Source organism: Eschrichtius robustus, chromosome 9 (genome assembly GCF_028021215.1).
Source record: "Eschrichtius robustus isolate mEscRob2 chromosome 9, mEscRob2.pri, whole genome shotgun sequence".
NCBI lineage: Eukaryota > Metazoa > Chordata > Mammalia > Artiodactyla > Eschrichtiidae > Eschrichtius > Eschrichtius robustus.
The window spans coordinates 71,287,536-71,294,387 of NC_090832.1; the positions used below are offsets into that span (position 1 = coordinate 71,287,536).

General features: G+C 38.1%; 1 pseudogene; it reads left to right on the forward strand.

Moving 5' to 3' along the window:
- Positions 1-1,525: 1,525 nt before the first annotated feature.
- On the forward strand, positions 1,526-2,053 carry LOC137769451 (sperm-associated antigen 17 pseudogene; annotated as a pseudogene).
- The last annotated feature ends 4,799 nt before the right edge of the window (positions 2,054-6,852 follow it).

Genomic DNA, 6,852 nt, shown 5'->3' on the forward strand with positions numbered 1-6,852 from the left:
CCAATGGCATTTTTCACAGAACTAGAACAAAAAATCTTAATATTTGTATGGAGACACAAAAGACCCCAAATAGCTAAAGCAGTCTTGAGGGAAAGAAACGGAACTGGAGGAATCAGACTCCCTGACTTCAGACTATACTACAAAGCTACAGTAATCAAGACAATATGGTACTGGCACAAAAACAGAAACATAGATCAATGGAACAAGATAGAAAGCCCAGAGATAAACCCACGCACCTATGGTCAACTAATCTATGACAAAGGAGGCAAGGATATACAGTGAAGAAAAGACAGTCTCTTCAATAAGTGGTGCTGGCAAAACTGGACAGCTACATGTAAAAGAATGAAATTAGAACACTCCCTAACACCATACACAAAAATAAACTCAAAATGGATTAGACACCTAAATGCAAGACCGGACACTATAAAACTCTTAGAGGAAAACATAGGAAGAACACTCTTTGACATAAATCACAGCAAGATCTTTTTTGATCCACCTCCTAGAGTAATGGAAATAAAAACAAAAATAAGCAAATGCGACATAATGAAACTTAAAAGCTTTTGCACAGCAAAGGAAACCATAAACAAGACGAAAAGACAACCCTCAGAATGGGAGAAAATATTTGCAAATGAATCAACGGACAATGGATTAATCTCCAAAATATATAAACAGCTCATGCAGCTCAATATTAAAAAAACAAACAATACAATCAGAAAATGGGCAGAAGATCTAAATAGAAATTTCTCCAAAAAAGACATACAGATGGCCAAGAAGCACATGAAAAGCTGCTCAACATCACTACTTATTAGAGAAATGCAAATCAAAACTACAGTGAGGTATCATCTCACTCCAGTTAGAATGGGCATCATCAGAAAATCCACAAACAACAAATGCTGGAGAGGGTGTGGAGAAAAGGGAACCCTCTTGCACTCTTGGTGGGAATGTAAATTGATACAGTCACTATGGAGAACAGTATGGAGGTTCCTTAAAAAACTAAAAATAGAATTACCATATGACCTAGCAATCCCACTACTGGGCATATACCCAGAGAAAAACATAATTCAAAAAGACACATGCACCCCAATGTTCATTGCTGCACTATTTACAATAGCCAGATCACGGAATCAACCTAAATGCCCATCGGCAGACAAATGGATAAAGAAGATGTAGGACATATATACAATGGAATATTACTCAGCCATAAAAAGGAAGGAAATTGGGTCATTTGTAGAGACATGGATGCATCTAGAGACTGTTACACAGAGTGAAGTAAGTCAGAAAAACAAATATCGTATATTAACGCATATATGTGGAACCTAGAAAAACGGTACAGATGAACCGGTTTGCAGGGCAGAAATAGAGACACAGATGCAGAGAACAAACGTATGGACACCAAGGGGGGAAAGCGGCGGGAGGGTGGGGTGGTTATGGGATGAATTGGGAGATTGGGATGGACATATATACACTGATGTGTATAAAATGGATGACTAATAAGAACCTGCTGTAAAAAAATATAAATAAAATAAAAGATTCTGTTGGAGGAAGAGTGAAAACATCCTCTGTTGCATCTGCTGCCATTAACAATGTAAATTCATCCCCCTTTGGATTCCATCTTCTCCCGCCCTCAGTGACGTTTGGAGTGCTCGAAGAAGGACACACCTATGCAACCACTGTAAAGCTCAAGAATGTTGGAGTGGACTTCTGCAGGTTTAGGGTGAAGCAGCCCCCACCCAGCACAGGACTGAAAGTGACTTATAAACCTGGGCCTGTGGCGGCTGGTTTGCAGGCAGAACTGAAAGTGGAGTTATTTGCCATGGCTGTTGGAGAGGATGGTGCCAAGGGATCAGCACACATCTTTCACAATATAGAGATTATGACTGAGCATGATGTCCTGTTCTTACCTGTGGAAGCAACAGTTTTAACAAGCAGCAATTATGATAAGAGACCAAAAGATTTTCCCCAGGGAAAAGAAAATCCTATGGTCCAGAAGATTTCTACAGTTTCTTCCTCTGCACTTGGAGTCTTCATGTCTCGTAAAGTATCTCCACATTAGGTGTTAGTTTCTTCTCGGTACAGCTCAATAGCCTCCATGATCCTCTCAGCCTACACAGATGATGGCAAAGGACAGAAATCATCACAACAAACTCACCATCCCACAACACTGCAAATGGAAGGCCTGATGAAAAGTTACCAAATGAAATTGCTTGAATCAGTTTAATAAAGATGTGCCAACAGTGTGCCAAACAGCATTCAAAAAAAAAAAAAAAAAAAAAAAGAACCTGCTATATAAAAAAAATTTTTTAATTAAAAAAATTTTAAAAACAGATGAATGCAAAAAAAAAACAAAAAAGAAGGCAGCCATCTGCCAGCCAGGAAGTTCTCACCAGAAACCAAATCTTGGACTTTTCAGCCTCCAGAGCTGTGGGAAATAAATAAACCCAGTCTATGGTATTTTGTTATGGTATTCTGAACTGACTAATACACTTAGAATCACCGCGAAGGAGACAGCTACATGTGCAGACTGATCCAGTATGCTGTATTGGCCTCAAAAACCACAAACATCATTGCAGTCAGTAATATGATTTTCTGAAATGGTTTCCTTTTCCCTGAGGAAAGTTCCAAAGAAAAAACAGCATTATCTTCACTAGATTTACTTAGTAATTGCATTCCTAGAAAATACAGAGTTTATTTCAATGATGCAAAAACTACATTGACTTTATATGTAAAATGAGTTTTATTCTACACAAGGTATGATAAACATTTTTAACTATGCAAATGTTCGGCAGGACATTCAAAAGCCCTAATAATGCAGGACAATTCTTCATTGTGTGAGATTGTCCCTTACGCCAATATACCAATCTCCCTCACAAAAAATTCCAGTAACACCTCATTGTGAAACAACAACAGAAAATCTCCATTAATTTCAAACTGTCCCCCAGGAGGCAATACTGTCCCCACTGAGAACCACCATTCCAGGGTTTAGAAAGAGCGGAATCCAACACAGCCGTAGGGCTGTAGGAAAGAATAATGCAGAAAGTCACATCAGTTAATTGAGCCAGAAGGAATTGAAGGTGACTGCACAGGGCCAGTGGTGAGAAGGGTCGAAGATGAAAGAGGGCATAGCATATTCAGGACACTGCAGACATAACAGTATGGCCGGGACATTAAGTCACATTAATATTTACTCTGCCAGACTGACTCACAGGGACTTCCCTGGTGGTGCAGTGGTTGGGACTCCGCGCTCCCAATGTAGGGGGCCTGGGTTCGATCCTTGGTCAAGGAAGTAGATCCCACATGCATGCCGCAACTAGAGTTCACATGCCACAACTAAGGAGCCCATGTGCCACAACTAAGGAGCCCTCAAGCCACAACTAAAGGAGCCCACCTGCCACAACTAAGACCCGGCACAACCAAACAAATATAAATAAATAAATTTTTTTTTTTTTTAAAAAAAGACTCACAGACATAGAGAACAGATTTGTGGTTGCCAACAAGGAGGGGGAGTGTGGAAAGGATGGACTGGGAGTTTGGGGTTAGCAGATGCAAACTATTATATATAGAATGGACAGACAATAAGGTCCTACTGTATAGCACAGGGAACTATAAACCATAATGGAAAAGAATATAAAAAGAATATATATATATATATGTAACAGAGTTACTTTGGTGTAGAGCAGAAATTAACACAACATTCTAAATCAACTACACTTCAATAAAAAATATTTACTCTGCTGCTAAAAACATGAAGAAAAAGAATTAAGCCTAAAAAATCCTGTTGAAATGGTACTTAAAGAATAGGTTTCTGCCTGCCTTCCAAAAGTTTATAGACACTACTATTAAGCAAGTATTGTACAATTCTCAACTTAAAATTTTCATCAGAGGACATCAACAAGAAACTGAGCTTTCAGGTTTAGAAACTGAGTTTCTCATTAAAGAGCAAAGCGTGGCAAATCAAAAGTAATATTAGCATCTTTCTTCCTATCTCAGTTGACATTAGATTAACCACCTCTCTCACCTCTGGGGTAAGGGTTCTCGGCCCTTCTCATCAAAGCTGCTTTCTGAGCATCACACTGTAACAAGAGGTCACAAGCTGGCAACTTTGCTGCATCTGACCCACCAGCAGGTTTGTATCGCCCACAGTGTTACGTACTAAGTGGATTTTTAAAGTTTTAATTAGTTACCAGCACACAAAATTCTGGATTTTCAGCTTCTCTGGGGTTAACAGAAGAACTGGCAATAGCAGGTCTGCATGGCCCCATGTCAACAGTAGCTAGAGCTGAAGAAGGGCTGGCCAGGGCATGTGTGCTCTAGTTTTCTATTCCGTCATTCCTTCTGCTATCTAACACCTAGGTCTGGTTTCAGTTATCATTTGTCATTGGACTATGTAGTGTTTTCCTTATGCCTGGCGTAGTGGGTTGAATGACAACCCCCAGAAAGAAATTTCCACGTCCTAATTCCCAGAACCTGTGAATTATCCTCTTTGGAAAAAGGGCCTTTACAGATGTCATTTAAGTTAAGGATCTCAAGATAAAGAGACATCCTGGGTTATCCAGGAGGGCCCAAATCCAATGATAAGTGTCTTTTTAAGAGAGAGAGACACAGGGAGACAAGAAGAGGAGAAAACAGACACACAGAGAAGGCAATGTGAAGACAGAGGCAGAGATTGGAAAGATGTGGCCACAAATCAATGAAGCCAAGGAACACTGAGAGCCACCAAAAGCTGGAAGAGGCAAGGAAGGATTCTCCTCTAGAGCCTTCAGAGGGACTGAAGCCCTGCTGACATCTTGATTTCAGACTTGTGGCCTCCAGATCTGTGAGAGAGTGCATTTCTGTTGTTTTAAGCCACTCAATTTGTGGTATTTTGTTATGGCAGCCCTAAGATGTTTCAGAGGCAATGGAAAATTCAGAGCTAATGGCAAAGAATGTGGCTTGCAAACACATAATTAAAGTAAAAATTACAGCTAAAATCTCCAAAAGAATGATTTAGTAAGACAAAAGAAAAAAAAAAAAAAGGAAGAGATGAGACCCAAGTGCTAACATAAGGAACACCCATTATTATTAAGAAGGATTAGGAAGAGAATGAGGATACAGCCAAGGATTTGGGAAGCAAGAGAACATGGTCATTTTTGTTGAGTGCTGACCCAGTACAAAATGAGGAGGAAAACACGGTGTAAATGAGTTCAAGTGTATTAAAAGTGTTCAAGATACACAAACCACTCATTTGAGAAATATCTACCCAAAGAAAAAAATGCTAGTAATGTCTGGAAATGGAAATAGTTTCACTGGATGAGCAGTGTGTTTGCTTTGGCTTCTTGTTTCTGTTTTGGGTTTTCTTTTTCTTTTTTAAAATATAAGGAAGATATGATTGAAGGGAAAAGGGAAATTTTACTCCCTATTCTACATTTTATTCTCAGAGTTTGAGACAAATATTGGAAAATTTAGGACTAATCATTCAATTGTGATTATTAAAACAATGGATTTTATTAAATCTCTCAAATCATTGTGATATAGTTGATGCAATTGCTAATAGTAGTTAGCAGCAAAGTAAATATTACAAACTAAAATTGACTGTATCATTATTTACCAATCCAGCATTAGATATTATTTATCTATTACATTACAAAAGATATTCAGAGGAAGTTAATGAGCTGCATAATTATTTACTTATTATTTATAATTAGTGGGATACTCACACAGTATAAAGAAATATGATGTCTTGTGTTCCTCAAGACAGAAAATACTATGGGAGGATTTGGAAAGGAACTGTCACCTCTACCTAGTACTGCAGTTACACAAGTACATGAATTTCTGAATCATAATTTAGTAATTACACAGATTAAATTTAACTTAGATAGCAATACATAATGTATATTTGATATCAATAATAATAGCTAACATCTATTAAGTGTTCACTGTGTGTTAGGCCTTACACAAATTAATTCATTTAATTCCTCATGATAATCCTGATAGGTGGGTACAATTATCATTCCCATTTTACAGATGAGGAAATTAAAGCACGAAGAGATAGAGTATACTACCTAAATCACACAGCTAGAGAGAGTGTTATGGTCTGCATTAAACCTATGCTCTGGCTCCAGAGTCTGCACTGGCAACCAAAAAGATCTAAAATGCAAATCTTAAATGAAAATATAATAATTTTCATTTATTCAAATAGAACAGCTATGTATTGATCCAGGCACTGGAATGTTAATATTAGCTTGTATAATTAACTGACTAGGTCATCAGAATTAACATATGCATCAAATTTAGGATATACTAAATAAAATCACAGTTGCTTTAATGTGTTTATGATTCATTATTCTTTTTTCAAAATGTTGACAACTCACCTGACTTTATCTGAAAAGAAGCCAAGAAGAGTTTCAAAGGAATAGAACCTCCTTTATAACACGGTTTATTAAGACATGTTTACGTAGACTACATCTCTTAATGTCTAGCAATGACATACTGTCAGAAGTTACTATACATCCATTGCTGACAATAGACATATCAGTGCGTAAGTCCATCCAAATACACACACACACGAATACAGATCTATGCTCTTGCGCAGTTAGTATAATACATAAATGTATTTCTCATGGAAAAAAATACAGTGTGCATGGAAATGCTTCTGCTGTATTTGATGGAATTTATTTTTTTTAACATTTATTTACTTATTTATTTATCTTTGGCTGCATTGGGTCTTCATTGCTGGGCGCCGGCTTTCTCTAGTTGCGGTGATCAGGGGCTACATTTCGTTGCGGTGCGCGGGCTTCTTATTGTGGTTGCTTCGTGGGCTCTAGAACGCAGGCTCAGTAGTTGTGGCACACGGGCTTAGTTGCTCCGCGGCATGTG